General features: G+C 45.1%; 1 protein-coding gene across 3 annotated transcripts in view; it reads right to left on the minus strand.

The window, feature by feature from the left end:
- kdm2ba (lysine (K)-specific demethylase 2Ba) overlaps window positions 1-15,000 on the minus strand; it is a 36,953-nt gene that overhangs the window by 21,357 nt on the left and 596 nt on the right. The window contains exon 1 of one of the 3 annotated variants that reach the window (XM_037536149.1): window positions 3,602-3,710. The exons of the other annotated variants lie outside the window; for them this stretch is intronic. The gene's annotated coding sequence lies outside the window, so the exon portion shown is untranslated. Of the gene's footprint in view, window positions 1-3,601; window positions 3,711-15,000 lie in introns of those variants that run through there. 3 annotated transcript variants of the gene reach the window in all.

Genomic DNA, 15,000 nt, shown 5'->3' on the forward strand with positions numbered 1-15,000 from the left:
ACACTTAATAATCTGATAACTGCAGAAAATCTGATTGTGTCAGTAACTGGTTCAGTGTGTTTACACTTAATAATCTGATAACTGCAGAAAATCTGATTGTGTCAGTAACTGGTTCAGTGTGTTTACACTTAATAATCTGATAACTGCAGAAAATCAGATTGGGTCAGTAACTGGTTCAGCGTGTTTACACTTAATAATCTGATAACTGCAGAAAATCTGATTGTGTCAGTAACTGGTTCAGTGTGTTTACACTTAATAATCTGATAACTGCAGAAAATCTGATTGTGTCAGTAACTGGTTCAGTGTGTTTACACTTAATAATCTGATAACTGCAGAAAATCTGATTGTGTCAGTAACTGGTTCAGTGTGTTTACACTTAATAATCTGATAACTGCAGAAAATCAGACTGTGTCAGTAACTGGTTCAGTGTGTTTACACTTAATAATCTGATAACTGCAGAAAATCAGATTGGGCCAGTAACTGGTTCAGCGTGTTTACACTTAATAATCTGATAACTACAGAAAATCAGACTGTGTCAGTAACTGGTTCAGCGTGTTTACACTTAATAATCTGATAACTACAGAAAATCAGATTGTGTCAGTAACTGGTTCAGTGTGTTTACACTTAATAATCTGATAACTGCAGAAAATCAGACTGTGTCAGTAACTGGTTCAGCGTTTTTACACTTAGTAATCTGATAACTGCAGTAAATCAGATTGTGTCAGTAACTGGTTCAGTGTGTTTACACTTAATAATCTGATAACTACAGTAAATCAGACTGTGTCAGTAACTGGTTCAGCGTGTTTACACTTAATAATCTGATAACTGCAGTAAATCAGACTGGGTCAGTAACTGGTTCAGCGTGTTTACACTTAATAATCTGATAACTGCAGAAAATCAGACTGTGTCAGTAACTGGTTCGGTGTGTTTACACTTAATAATCTGATAACTGCAGAAAATCAGATTGGGTCAGTAACTGGTTCAGTGTGTTTACACTTAATAATCTGATAACTGCAGAAAATCAGACTGTCAGTAACTGGTTCAGTGTGTTTACACTTAATAATCTGATAACTGCAGAAAATCAGACTGGGTCAGTAACTGGTTCAGTGTGTTTACACTTAATAATCTGATAACTGCAGAAATCAGATTGGTGTCAGTAACTGGTTCAGCGTGTTTACACTTAATAATCTGATAACTGCAGTAAATCAGATTGTGTCAGTAACTGGTTCAGTGTGTTTACACTTAATAATCTGATAACTGCAGAAAATCTGATTGTGTCAGTAACTGGTTCAGTGTGTTTACACTTAATAATCTGATAACTGCAGAAAATCTGATTGTGTCAGTAACTGGTTCAGTGTGTTTACACTTAATAATCTGATAACTGCAGAAAATCAGATTGGGTCAGTAACTGGTTCAGCGTGTTTACACTTAATAATCTGATAACTGCAGAAAATCAGATTGTGTCAGTAACTGGTTCAGTGTGTTTACACTTAATAATCTGATAACTGCAGAAAATCTGATTGTGTCAGTAACTGGTTCAGTGTGTTTACACTTAATAATCTGATAACTGCAGAAAATCAGACTGTGTCAGTAACTGGTTCAGTGTGTTTACACTTAATAATCTGATAACTGCAGAAAATCAGACTGGGCCAGTAACTGGTTCAGCGTGTTTACACTTAATAATCTGATAACTACAGAAAATCAGACTGTGTCAGTAACTGGTTCAGCGTGTTTACACTTAATAATCTGATAACTACAGAAAATCAGATCTGTGTCAGTAACTGGTTCAGTGTGTTTACACTTAATAATCTGATAACTGCAGAAATCAGACTGTGTCAGTAACTGGTTCAGCGTGTTTTACACTTAGTAATCTGATAACTGCAGTAAATCAGACTTGTGTCAGTAACTGGTTCAGTGTGTTTACACTTAGTAATCTGATAACTACAGTAAATCAGACTGTGTCAGTAACTGGTTCAGCGTGTTACACTTAATAATCTGATAACTGCAGTAAAATCAGACTGTGTCAGTAACTGGTTCAGTGTGTTTACACTTAATCTGATAACTGCAGAAATCAGACTGTGGCAGTAACTGGTTCAGTGTGTTTACACTTAGTAATCTGATAACTGCAGTAAATCAGACTTGTGTCAGTAACTGGTTCAGTGTGTTTACACTTAATAATCTGATAACTGCAGTAAATCAGATTGTGTCAGTAACTGGTTCAGTGTGTTTACACTTAATAATCTGATAACTGCAGTAAATCAGACTGGGTCAGTAACTGGTTCAGTGTGTTTACACTTAATAATATGATAACTGCAGAAAATCAGACTGTGGCAGTAACTGGTTCAGTGTGTTTACACTTAATGATCTGATAACTGCAGAAAATCAGACTGTGTCAGTAACTGGTTCAGTGTGTTTACACTTAATGATCTGATAACTGCAGACGCTGAATGTAAACATGCCCTAACTCTGCTACACTGCAGTGCAAAAGTCCTCTTACATCACCCCACATCAGCGAAGCCCTTTCAGTTCCTTCTATGTATAATTTATGAGCTGAACACACTTCACGCTGTGAGCGGAGCAGCTGGGGTTTGGGTTCTTCCTCAGTGTGGAGAGTAAAACCATCAGCGGATCAGCAGCAGACAGACGAACACCTTCAAATTCACTCCTGGAATTACATTTACTGTCCTCCTGTTATTCTATTCCCTCAGCAGCCTCACGCCTCACTCTCAGTACAGTAACACTCACAGCTGCACTGCAGCAACGGGAGACATCGGCGCTCCTGCGAGGAGTGTTACCATGGCAACAGCCCGGTCCCCGGCAACACGCCGGCATCCTGAACGAAATTATGGCAGGGACAGGAGAGTAAATAAATAAATAAATAAATAAATAAATAAGCTAATAGATGAGCTGACGAGGTCGGCGGCAGCAGCGTGGCTGTTTGTTTTTGTTTATTTCTCTGAGGTTCGGTGCTGTGAGGCGTCCAGATGTGCTGCAGCGCTGCTTTAATAACTGTAACAGCTGCCGTGCAGTAAGGTCACAAAACCAAAACCAGAGAATCACAACTGGCCACATTTTCATGTTATTGAGGTCCTGATAGTTTATTAATAAAATACGGCACAAAACAAACAAAACAAGAACAGCCTGGCTTTTTAATTACAGCCCTGTTTTAGTGAACAGTGCCGTCTTAACTGGGGAACATCAACCCAATACCAGAGCTGGTAAACTGCCTGTCGATGAGTTAGACCAGTCAGACGCAGCCAAACTATACATTGTGACATCACAACCACAACTAACTGGCAGCCTGAATGTTCAGTGCTCAAATCTTAAGCCAGAAAAGGTGGATGTTCTGGCCAAGTCGGCCTGGACTTAAATAACCCCCCCAATTTAAACCACGGTCGTAATATCGATCAGAGAAATCGCAACTAAATCATTTCCACACGTCGCTCAGCCCTGCGATGTCGGGCACTCACGGGGGGCGTGGTTTCAGGACAGTTATGAGACAGTTAGGACAGTTATGAGTTCTAGACAGATCTGACATTCTGGTTCTCTGAGAAAACGTGTCTACAGTAAAGCACGTAAGCGATTATGATAACAGACTTACTCAGCGTGTCATTTCAGCAGACGCTGAACTCGGCGCACCACACACTTCACACGTTTCACCACATAGTTCACAAACAGTGTCTGTTCCCTTTCTGAGGCAGCAGCACCCACGGCCACACGGAACACGGCCACACGGTACACGGCCTCGCAGAACACGGCCACACGGAACACGGCCTCGCAGAACACGGCCACACGGAACACGGCCACACGGAACACGTCCTCGCAGAACACAGAACACATACACACACACACAGACACACACACACACACACACACACACACAGGTTAGCATAATGGCTAAGAGACGTCTACACTTGATGGGATGTTAGACGAGACGTCAAGCTAAAGAACTTTTACTGCAGAAAACGTAAATAAAAGTTTGACGTGGTTCGTAAACACTGGCAGTTTTAAACCATATCAGTCCGTCCAGTCCATGGAAACTAAACTGCCCGTTCTGAACGTGCTGTACACTCAGAGTCACGTGTGAAAAATTTAGTGAAAATAAGTTCATCCTCTACAGAGACGCACTCAAACGCCAAAACTCAAAGAGCTGAACATACAAGACAACATGCCTCAGGTTGTAGTTACACTAGGACGAGTTTGATGTTACACTAGGAGGGGTTGTGGTTACACTAGGAGGGGTTGTTGTTACACTAGGAGGGGTTGTAGTTACACTAGGAGGGGTTGTAGTTACACTAAGAGGGGTTGTGGTTACACTAGGAGGGGTTGTAGTTACACTAAGAGGGGTTGTGGTTACACTAGGAGGGGTTGTATTTACACTAGGAGGGGTTGTGGTTACACTAGGAGGGGTTGTGGTTACACTAGGAGGGGTTGTAGTTACACTAAGAGGGGTTGTGGTTACACTAGGAGGGGTTGTAGTTACACTAAGAGGGGTTGTGGTTACACTAGGAGGGGTTGTAGTTACACTAAGAGGGGTTGTGGTTACACTAGGAGGGGTTGTAGTTACACTAAGAGGGGTTGTGTTTACACTAGGAGGGGTTGTAGTTACACTAAGAGGGGTTGTGGTTACACTAGGAGGGGTTGTAGTTACACTAAGAGGGGTTGTGTTTACACTAGAGGGGTTGTGTTTACACTAAGAGGGTGTGTTACACTAGGAGGGGTTGTAGTTACACTAGGAAGGGTTGTGGATGCAGTGAGCAGTTGTGGTAGCACTGGGAGGAGTTTCAGGTGTATTGGGAGGAGTTGTGGTTGTACTGGGAGGGGTTTCGGGTGTACTAGGAGGAGTTTCGGGTGTACTGGGAGGAGTTCTGATAGCACTGTGAGGAGTTTCAGTTGTAGTAGGAGGAGTTGTGGTTGTACTGGGAGGAGTTTTAAATGTGCTTGAACTGGTTTGAGTTACTGTTCATGTTTTACGATACAGTGTGTGTGTGTGTACAGAGGAGAAATCGATTACCCACTAATAAACACAAGCAGAAGTGAGATGAACACTGGAAAATCTCAGAAAAGCCCAAATCCATCATGTAAGCAGACGTAACCGAGTCAGTATAACTGCCTCTACACTAATAAACACTGCGAACACTGCCTGTTCTGTTCCCCATGCTGGTGAAAGTGAATGTGCTGGGACAGTTTTTAACTCTAATTCCTGGATTTTCCCCGTGACTCAGGAGCCGAGGGTCAGCCAGAGAAGTGACAACTACACAAACATTAGCTGATGAGGAGAGAAGCCAAGCACAGCTGTTTAAAGGGGGGGTTATTAATTCTGCGTGACCATTTTACTGCCTCTCTTTATCCCTCACAATCACACAGGCTGCCTCTGTTAATGAGCCTTTAACATGTATGCAAATGAGCTCTGTTTTGATTGGCTGCATTGTATTGTCTCATCTAAAATCAGTCCAGACTGAAACACACTACGCTTCCTGTAGTGTATTACAGTCTGTCAGAGCGACTGTGTGGATCATATGAATATTATAGAGCTTTTTAAATGAAACAGTAGAAGCCGTATCGCCCCCTACGCTTCCTGTAGTGTATTACAGTCTGTCAGAGCGACTGTGTGGATCATATGAACATTATAGAGCTTTTTAAATGAAACAGTAGAAGCCGTATCGCCCCCTACGCTTCCTGTAGTGTATTACAGTCTGTCAGAGCGACTGTGTGGATCATATGAACATTATAGAGCTTTTTAAATGAAACAGTAGAAGCCGTATCGCCCCCTACGCTTCCTGTAGTGTATTACAGTCTGTCAGAGCGACTGTGTGGATCATATGAACATTATAGAGCTTTTTAAATGAAACAGTAGAAGCCGTATCGCCCCCTACGCTTCCTGTAGTGTATTACAGTCTGTCAGAGCGACTGTGTGGGTCATATGAACGTTATAGAGCTTTTTAAATGAAACAGTAGAAGCCGTATCGCCCCCTACGCTTCCTGTAGTGTATTACAGTCTGTCAGAGCGACTGTGTGGATCATATGAACATTATAGAGCTTTTTAAATGAAACAGTAGAAGCCGTATCGCCCCCTACGCTTCCTGTAGTGTATTACAGTCTGTCAGAGCGACCGTGTGGATCATATGAACATTATAGAGCTTTTTAAATGAAACAGTAGAAGCCGTATCGCCCCCTACGCTTCCTGTAGTGTATTACAGTCTGTCAGAGCGACCGTGTGGATCATATGAACATTATAGAGCTTTTTAAATGAAACAGTAGAAGCCGTATCGCCCCCTACGCTTCCTGTAGTGTATTACAGTCTGTCAGAGCGACTGTGTGGATCATATGAACATTATAGAGCTTTTTAAATGAAACAGTAGAAGCCGTATCGCCCCCTACGCTTCCTGTAGTGTATTACAGTCTGTCAGAGCGACCGTGTGGACCATATGAACATTATAGAGCTTTTTAAATGAAACAGTAGAAGCCGTATCGCCCCCTACGCTTCCTGTAGTGTATTACAGTCTGTCAGAGCGACCGTGTGGATCATATGAACATTATAGAGCTTTTTAAATGAAACAGTAGAAGCCGTATCGCCCCCTACGCTTCCTGTAGTGTATTACAGTCTGTCAGAGCGACTGTGTGGATCATATGAACGTTATAGAGCTTTTTAAATGAAACAGTAGAAGCCGTATCGCCCCCTACGCTTCCTGTAGTGTATTACAGTCTGTCAGAGCGACTGTGTGGATCATATGAACATTATAGAGCTTTTTAAATGAAACAGTAGAAGCCGTATCGCCCCCTACGCTTCCTGTAGTGTATTACAGTCTGTCAGAGCGACTGTGTGGATCATATGAACATTATAGAGCTTTTTAAATGAAACAGTAGAAGCCGTATCGCCCCCTACGCTTCCTGTAGTGTATTACAGTCTGTCAGAGCGACTGTGTGGATCATATGAACATTATAGAGCTTTTTAAATGAAACAGTAGAAGCCGTATCGCCCCCTACGCTTCCTGTAGTGTATTACAGTCTGTCAGAGCGACTGCGTGGATCATATGAACATTATAGAGCTTTTTAAATGAAACAGTAGAAGCCGTATCGCCCCCTACGCTTCCTGTAGTGTATTACAGTCTTTCAGACCGACTGTGTGGATCATATGAACGTTATAGAGCTTTTTAAATGAAACAGTAGAAGCCGTATCGCCCCCTACGCTTCCTGTAGTGTATTACAGTCTGTCAGAGCGACTGTGTGGATCATATGAACATTATAGAGCTTTTTAAATGAAACAGTAGAAGCCGTATCGCCCCCTACGCTTCCTGTAGTGTATTACAGTCTGTCAGAGCGACTGTGTGGATCATATGAACATTATAGAGCTTTTTAAATGAAACAGTAGAAGCCGTATCGCCCCCTACGCTTCCTGTAGTGTATTACAGTCTGTCAGAGCGACTGTGTGGATCATATGAACATTATAGAGCTTTTTAAATGAAACAGTAGAAGCCGTATCGCCCCCTACGCTTCCTGTAGTGTATTACAGTCTGTCAGAGCGACTGTGTGGATCATATGAACATTATAGAGCTTTTTAAATGAAACAGTAGAAGCCGTATCGCCCCCTACGCTTCCTGTAGTGTATTACAGTCTGTCAGAGCGACTGTGTGGATCATATGAACATTATAGAGCTTTTTAAATGAAACAGTAGAAGCCGTATCGCCCCCTACGCTTCCTGTAGTGTATTACAGTCTGTCAGAGCGACTGTGTGGATCATATGAACATTATAGAGCTTTTTAAATGAAACAGTAGAAGCCGTATCGCCCCCTACGCTTCCTGTAGTGTATTACAGTCTGTCAGAGCGACTGTGTGGATCATATGAACATTATAGAGCTTTTTAAATGAAACAGTAGAAGCCGTATCGCCCCCTACGCTTCCTGTAGTGTATTACAGTCTGTCAGAGCGACTGTGTGGATCATATGAACATTATAGAGCTTTTTAAATGAAACAGTAGAAGCCGTATCGCCCCCTACGCTTCCTGTAGTGTATTACAGTCTGTCAGAGCGACCGTGTGGATCAGTAAACCACCCGTTACAAGACATGTTTAGCTTATTTTAAATGTGTTTGGAATCTTTATAACATGCGACGTGGTTGACTGGCGCAGGCTGCTTATTCATGCTGGGAGAGTCTCTATTGTGGATTTATTTGCCCTATTGCCCCAGCCAGAGGCAGCAGCAGCCGGACCCTCCTATTGTTCCTTTATCATCCCCTCCCCCAGTTTTAAACCATCACAGCATCCATCTGCTCTACTGCAGGGGGTGTAACACACTCTGGATGTGCACTGATCTGTATGCATCTCATTATATAGTATACATGGTCAAAAGTATGCGGACAGATTGTTGGACATTCTACTCCAAACCCATAATACGGAGTTGGTCCCACTGCAGCTGTAACAGCTTCCACTCTTCTGGGAAGATTTCGACAAGATGTTGGAGAGTCAGTGCTCATTCAGTCTAAAGAGCATTTGTGAGGTCAAACCCTGAGGTTTGCATGTATATGTGTATGTATATATATAGATGGGTCACTCTACAGACACGTCCATTCACTGTGTCCCCAGATATATTACACTTCAAAATCGTGACAGGGTCACAGTTTATTTCTATTTTTAACTAAAACAATTACTTATTTTATCAATTTCACCTTCTTGAGCCTCAATTGATCAATACTGGTTCATAAATCAATCCTATAGAATTCCAATCACCCTAGAAGAGCTCGTTCCCACACTCGTGTGTGAAGGCTGAGGACATATTTTGAGATAAAAACACGTTTTTCTGCAATTTTAACCGCAATAATCTCTACATGACTGCGGAAATATATGATTTAAATTACATAAAGAAACAAAAAGCCACATAAATATTATGAAATATATAATAAAAGTCCCCAGGAGTCGAGTCACTGGTGTTACTGCATCTCTTATTTTGGAAATAAAAGTCACACTGATGACGTCACTCGACCTCCTTTGACCTGTTGTCTGAGGATCTATGGAGAAAAGCTCATGGTGAGTCCACTGTGGAAAAATAGAAACACAAATGGATTAAATTCCATATTTTAGTGGACGTTCCCTGATGGACAGCGTGTGGTTTGATGTTCTGTAAAATGCGTCGTTCATTAAAAACGTCTCCGGTGTTTCCTTTATTATGAGGAACACCAGAGACGGTCAGGAACACCAGTGACCCCTATGGAGCGACAGAGCAGTGGACGTTTCTGTAGAACGACCCACACACATATATGCAAACCACACACCCTACAACACATTCACAGCAGGGGTGGGTGACGCCACGGCTTAATATCGCCGTTGTGAGAAACGACATCCCAGCAAGCTTTTCCGAGCACATCGTCGGGAACGTTGGCAGCTTCTCTGCGGTTTTGCGGCAGCACAGCCGATTATGGTCAATGGAAAGCGCTTGGTCCAGGCAGGGCAAGAATCCCTGCAACCTCCTCGAGCTCATTCCCGGGGACCCCGAGCTGCTTCCAGGCCAACTCGGAGGTATAATCCCTCCAGCGGGTCCTAGGACGACCCCGGGGTCTCGTTCCAGTTGGCCGTGCCTGGTAAGGCTCCACCAGGAGGCGTCCACAGGGCATTCAGATCAGATGCCTGAACCACCTCAGCTGGCTCCTCTCAGGGAGGAGAGTGTAGCCCACCCTCATTTCCGACCGCTCGTATCCGTGATCTCGTTCTTTCGGTCATCATGACCACAGGTGAGGGTCAGGATGTAGACTGACCGGTAAACAGAGAGCTTTGCCTTATGGCTCAGCTCCTCTTCACCACTACAGTCCGGTACATTGACCGCATCATTGCTGCCGCCTGTCCCAGCCTGCGGCCGATCCCACCATCCCTCTTCCCATCACTCGTGAACAAGACCCCAAGATACTTAAACTCCTCCACCTGGGGTGGCTCCTCTCCCCTCCTATCACCTGGGGCGGCTCCTCTGCCCTCCCCTCCCCTGGGGCGGCTCCTCTGCCCTCCCCTCCCCTGGGGCGGCTCCTCTCCTCTCCCCTCCCCTCACCTGGGGCGGCTCCTCTCCTCTCCTCTCCCCTCACCTGGGGCGGCTCCTCTCCCCTCCCCTCACCTGGGGCGGCTCCTCTACTCTCCCCTCACCTGGGGCGGCTCCTCTCCTCTCCCCTGCCCTCACCTGGGGCGGCTCCTCTCCTCTCCTCTCCCCTCACCTGGGGCGGCTCCTCTCCTCTCCCCTCCCCTCCCCTCACCTGGGGCGGCTCCTCTCCTCTCCCCTCCTCTGGGGCGGCTCCTCTCCTCTCCCCTCCCCTGCCCTCCTCTGGGGCGGCTCCTCTCCCCCTGCCCTCACCTGGGGCGGCTCCTCTCCCCTGCCCTCACCTGGGGCGGCTCCTCTCCCCCTGCCCTCACCTGGGGCGGCTCCTCTCCCCCTGCCCTCACCTGGGGCGGCTCCTCTCCCCCTGCCCTCACCTGGGGCGGCTCCTCTCCCCTGCCCTCACCTGGGGCGGCTCCTCTCCCCCTGCCCTCACCTGGGGCGGCTCCTCTCCCCTGCCCTCACCTGGGGCGGCTCCTCTCCCCTGCCCTCACCTGGGGCGGCTCCTCTCCCCTGCCCTCACCTGGGGCGGCTCCTCTCCCCTGCCCTCACCTGGGGCGGCTCCTCTCCCCCTGCCCTCACCTGGGGCGGCTCCTCTCCCCCTGCCCTCACCTGGGGCGGCTCCTCTCCCCCTGCCCTCACCTGGGGCGGCTCCTCTCCCCCTGCCCTCACCTGGGGCGGCTCCTCTCCCCTGCCCTCACCTGGGGCGGCTCCTCTCCCCTGCCCTCACCTGGGGCGGCTCCTCTCCCCCTGCCCTCACCTGGGGCGGCTCCTCTCCCCCTGCCCTCACCTGGGGCGGCTCCTCTCCCCCTGCCCTCACCTGGGGCGGCTCCTCTCCCCTGCCCTCACCTGGGGCGGCTCCTCTCCCCCTGCCCTCACCTGGGGCGGCTCCTCTCCCCCTGCCCTCACCTGGGGCGGCTCCTCTCCCCTGCCCTCACCTGGGGCGGGGCGGCTCCTCTCCCCTCCCCTCCCCTCCCCTCACCTGGGGCGGCTCCTCTCCCCTGCCCTCACCTGGGGCGGCTCCTCTCCCCTGCCCTCACCTCTTCAGACTGATGGAGAATGTGTTTTATATGGTTCTATAGAGGAACTGTTTGAAAAGGGTTCTACATAACACCAATAAGGGTGCATATACTGTTGCGGTGTCAAGTCTGTAACAATAGAAGAACCTTTTAGGTGCTAAATTTCAAAACGGTTCTATACAGAACCATATACAACACATTCTCGTTCAGTCTGAAGAACACTTTCACCACGCAAAGTACCCTATAATCATGCAAAGGGTTCCGTGAGGGTTCATGGTTCTACACAGAACCCTTCTCTTTGTTAAAGAACCCTTGCAGAACCGTCTTTTTTAGTGTGTACGTTATTACACAGTTATAATATAATCGGTAACAGGATCGTTTCATGTTCATTTAAACTGCGGTTCTAAAGAAAAACGAGATATTTAATAAAAATAAACGTTTCCGGGACGTTTGATCGACGCCGTGCGAATATATTCACACCCTCCGGACCCCCGGACCCCCGGCCTCAGGAAGCGCCACACGGCGCGAGCGGTTCACACCTCCAGCCAAATCGCAGGGCAGCCGTTTCTCCTCAGGTGCCGTCCTGCTTACAGACCAGAGGCTCACGGGAAACTCGAGACCAACACACGTCCAGTCCTGAACCCCGGAACCCTCACTGACCTCATTTCAATGGTTCTATACGGATCTACGTCCACTCAAATCCTTTCATGCCTCATAGAAGGGCCCTTCAGGCCGATGGAAACGTGCATGAATATGCTACAGAACCCAAAAGGGTTCCTCTGCTGTTACAATGTCGAGCCCGTAACAATAAAAGGAGCCTTTTGGGCGCCACACAGAACCCTTTTCAATACGGCTCTTCATCAGTCTGAAGAACCCTTCCACGAGGCGAAGACTCCTTTAATCGTGAAGTGATTTGGTTCCACATTTTCTTTATCAAGGACCTCTTGAAGAGCGTTCTAGATACCACGAAGCTCACAGGCCGGCTGACGTTCCTCTCCGAGGACGAAAGGCAGGAATTCCCTCATAAAGATCCATGGCAGCGCTACAGGATTCCCGTGAGGATCGTATAGTGTATAGTAAGCAAAGGCGGTCACTACAGATCAGAGCAGGACGCGGTGTTACTGTCAGAGAACCACAGGAGGGGAGAACGTTATTGATCACAACGGAGAGCGTGTATATATAGCGCCTGTGTTGACCTGATCATCTCAATTAGACACTCAAAAGAAAGGCTGGAACAGATCTGCAGTGTTTACACACACACACACACACACACACCAGGCCTAACATTATGACCTATGTCTGATCCACTCGTACCAGCACAACACACTAACACACCACCATCACGTCAGTGCTACTGCAGTGCTGAGAATGACCCACCACCCAGAACAGTACCTGCTCTGTGAGGGTCCATGGGGGTCCTGACCACTGAAGAACAGGGTAACAGAGTATCAGAGAAACAGATGGACTACAGTCTGTAACTGTAGAACTACAGAGTGCAGCTATACAGTAAGTGGAGCTGATAAAATGGACAGTGAGCGCAGAAACGAGGAGGTGGTCAGAGTGTTACGGCTGATTGTTGCGTATGTTTACATTCCAGATTACACAAGACCTGGACGGTGTGCAGGAACAGACTGGCTGGACTGCAGGGTTACAGTGAGGTCAGCGCGAGTCTGGTGTGGATTGTCCATGGAGAGCATCATGATGACGATGATTCACAGGCGTAGTGACAATTTTAACGACATTACAGTGATTTTAAACCATTTCTACAGCTCCCTACACACGTATTAAACGCTGCACTACAGGAATACTAGAAATTATAACAGCATATAATCGCATACATAACTATAAAAACACATCTACACACATTTCTACAGGACTCATACGGAAATATCGGATTTTAGACAACACTACAATATTAAATAAAAATGTTACTTAATATTAAATACTAAAGGCTACTATTCACCGTGTGGTCAGGCAATATCATAATATTCTATTGTTATTGTCATAAATTACGTGATAATTTCATTAGAAAGCAAAATTAGGACCCGTGTCATTGGATTTAGTGAAGTCTGTAAAACGGAATAAAGATTATTGTAGCTGTAAATTAATTATTACTATTATTATTACTACTATTATTATTATTACAGTATTTTTATATGTGGTTCTGCAGGTTCTATTATAAGTGCTCTAGGGCTGAAAGATTAATTATTGTAGTACAACTGTAATTTGGAAAAGCACAATTTATATTACAGGCTTATAGTCTATCAACAACGTGGCACAGTAATCTATTAACATGCGACCAATCAGAAGCAACCAAATGTCCATGTGCTGTGACATCACAACCACGATCAACCAGCAGGTTGGCGTACGGTGTGAACCCTTCAAACCTCAAGCCAGGATAAAAGTAGCCTACATCCTGGTCTTCTTGGCCAAAAAATGCCCAGAGCTCAATTTACAGAAAACTATTTCGAAGTAATTTCGCCAAAACGGTTCGTTCTTTGCTCCTAGGTGACGAAAATGAAATATCGCTTGTGAAAATGTTGTGAAGTATCGCGATACAATATTTCTGCCATATCGATCGGCCCTAACAACCCCTGCTACAGGACAGCATTACAGCCGTGTTAGAAGTATCACTGATCACTGTAGAAATTCTCTTTAATTCATTTCAGCACTGAAATCCTGAAACTCCAGGATTCCTATAAGAATATTTCACTTTACAGTAACTGAAGACAAATCCTACAGCTTACTGTACCCGCAGCACCTACTGACTACGTTTCATCACAAAGTGAGCCGATTAGTTGGATTCAGTGCAGTTTGCCAAACACAAAGTCACTGTAGTTGTAGGTTTATTATTATTAATAATAATAATAATAATATTTATTTTTACACGTGACACTGTAGATTCAATTTTGACCGTTCCAACTTATTAAATCTCCAAAAAAATGAAGTCACAACGCACATCGTTTATTGTACACACGTCCTGAAATATCATGATACGATATTTTATCCATATTGTCCACCCCTACGCGTAAAGGACAGCACTACAGGGACGTAGTACAGCTGACTGTAGTAATTCCATTTAGCTCATTTGAGCTTCAGAATAAAAATCCAAATAAACTCCTAAACCCTGAAAAAAAAATCCATAAATATTTCTAAAAAAATGTAAAAATAAAAATCACATACGAATATTAATGACATGACAATAAATTGTACACCGGTGCTGAAGTTTCTACACATGCAGCAGTTTGGGAATATGATGTTTTATCATTACTCTGATTAACTACATTTCGTTACAATTTGAGCATAATTAGGCCTGTTTAATTGGATTTAGTGCAATTAAAAGCACAAAAAAAAACTTAGAGCTGGGCAATGGGACGATACACACTGTTATCGTGATAAATAACCAATACAGTAAGTCTAACTGAACAGACTATAACATAATATACCAAATAGTGCATTAAAATCACTGGATAACATTCTGATCAGATATCTGAAAAAATATATAAATATCACGACAAATCACATATCGTGAAAAGTATCGCGATGGTACTTGTTTCCCCGCCGTATCGCCCTGTTTTTGACTCTTAACGGCTCATTAAAGCTCAGAAAAGGGTGATAAGAAATATCGTGCGTCATGAAAATCTCGAAAAGTATCGTGATACGATATCTGGGCCATATCGCCCACCTACAGCGAGTAGAGCCGGTTTCTATAGGACAGCACTGCGGGAACGTAACGTTACAATATAATAGAACTCATGATATGAGGGTTATAATAAGGACATAAACTAAATGTACAGGTTCTTATATGAGCACATCGTTTAGTGTGCGGGAGGGAGGCCATTCCGTTCTTCACTGTTGTCTCCATTTTGTTGTGTCTCTCCAGCCGTTCACTACAACTTAATCAAACCCAG

This window comes from Pygocentrus nattereri, chromosome 29 (genome assembly GCF_015220715.1).
Source record: "Pygocentrus nattereri isolate fPygNat1 chromosome 29, fPygNat1.pri, whole genome shotgun sequence".
In the NCBI taxonomy this organism is placed as follows: Eukaryota; Metazoa; Chordata; class Actinopteri; order Characiformes; family Serrasalmidae; genus Pygocentrus; species Pygocentrus nattereri.